Here is a 1921-nt window from a genome sequence, read left to right on the forward strand (position 1 = left end):
CTGTGCTGGTGCTTTGCTCAGCACCCTCTGCACTGTCACAGGCGGCCAGACCAGCTGCAGATTAAATGGCTTGTTTAAACTGCGGTAAACAAATTTTATATGTGGATTTCTTTGACAGCCATTATGACCCTTTTGTGGGAAAAACTCAACCTTAGCAAAGTAAAAATTCAAGTGACTGCAAATGTGGTCCATGTTTCAGATTGTGCAGACAGATTTTTCTGTCCCAAGTTGCAAGATGCAGGGAGAAAGCATTTTCCTGCCTAACAACAAGCATGAAACTAGCAAAAAAACTTCTTGAGGTGTCTCCTAAAACTGTTTCATCTTGAATTTTTTTTAATTATGCATTTCATCTGACCATGTAGTTATTGCTTTAAATGAACTACAGCTAATCCTCTGTATCTGGGGGTTCCTCCATTCAGAAATTCCACGCAGCCAAATGTTTGAAAAAAAATTCCAGGAGTCCCCAAAAGCAAAACTTAAAATTGCCATGATCCAGGCAATTATTTACATGGCATTTACATTGTATTTGTAATTATTTGCTTAGCATTTACATTGTGTTACGTATTATAGGTAATCTAAAGTAGATTTAAATTATGCTAGAGGAGATGCGTAAGTTATATGCAAATGCAGTGCCATTTCATACAAGGGACTTGAGCATCTGTGGATTTTGGTACATGTGGGTGTCCTGGAACCAGGGGATAACTGTATTTGTTTTTGCATGATGTTTGTTTAAACATATATCCTCCAGGTCACCCGAAAGAGAAGGAATATGACTAGTAATGAATTAATTTTCTAGAGCTTAATTAACTAATAAGGACAATTATACTGAATTAACTCTTATTATAAGCAAGACATGCCACAGAGACTTCTCCAGGTCTGTCTATGTTGAAATTGCACACAATTGACATAGAGACCATCACTGGGTCTCATCATGCTATCACCATCACAAACAGATTTTTCTCTTCTTTCCTAAATATAACCCAATATTTTTGTATACACTAAGAAGTAAGGCATACACCAAAAAACGAGGGATTACTTAGTAATGCTGACGTGTTATTTAAATGAAGTTAAGCTTATTTAATGTACAGTATACTTGGTGGTGCTGGTGGTAAATTTTCTTTGGAGGAGGGCATGAGAAGCTACTCCAGTATTCTTGCCTGGAGAATCCCCATGGACAGAGGAGCCCGGCAGGCTACAGTCCATGGAGTCACAGTGGTAAAGAACCCGCCTGTTAATGCATGAGACATAAGAAATATGGGTTTGATCCCTGGGTCAGGAAGATCCCTTGGAGGAGGGCATGGCAATACACTCCAGTATTCTTGCTGGGAAAAGCCTCATGGACAGAAGAGCCTGGTGGGCTACAGTTCATAGAGTTGCAGAGTTGGATACTACTGAAACGACTTAGCACATATACATGATATATGCTCTATATACTTTATGAATGCATGCCACTAATAATGGCACTCAAATTGCACATATTGCAAAGAAATTCTTAGTTCTTTACTTACCTTTACTCACTTTTTCTCTAATAATCTGATGGGCAGAAACTATTTTTAGTTCCATTTTACAGACTAGGAAACTGAGGCACAGAGAGCTTAAATAATTTTCCTAAGATTACACAGCTATCAAGTGGAAGAGTTCAGGCTCCAGATCTCATGCTCTTAAACATCACACTACCTCTTAATGAAAAAGAAAGAAAGAAAGATAGGGAAGAAAGAAAGAAAGAATTCATACCGGAGGAAAGAATTCAAAAGAAGAACAGTCTCAAATCAACTAAGCTTTTCACTTCAAGGCATTAGAAAAAAGAAGTGTCTAATAAACCCAAAAGTAAAAGAGTAATTAAAAGAAAAAGACATTGGAAGCAGAAAACAATAAAGAAAATCAACAGACCAACTTAGACATGCACAAAATTAGTCAAAAG

This window comes from Bos indicus, chromosome 9, assembly GCF_029378745.1.
Source record: "Bos indicus isolate NIAB-ARS_2022 breed Sahiwal x Tharparkar chromosome 9, NIAB-ARS_B.indTharparkar_mat_pri_1.0, whole genome shotgun sequence".
Taxonomy (NCBI): Eukaryota; Metazoa; Chordata; class Mammalia; order Artiodactyla; family Bovidae; genus Bos; species Bos indicus.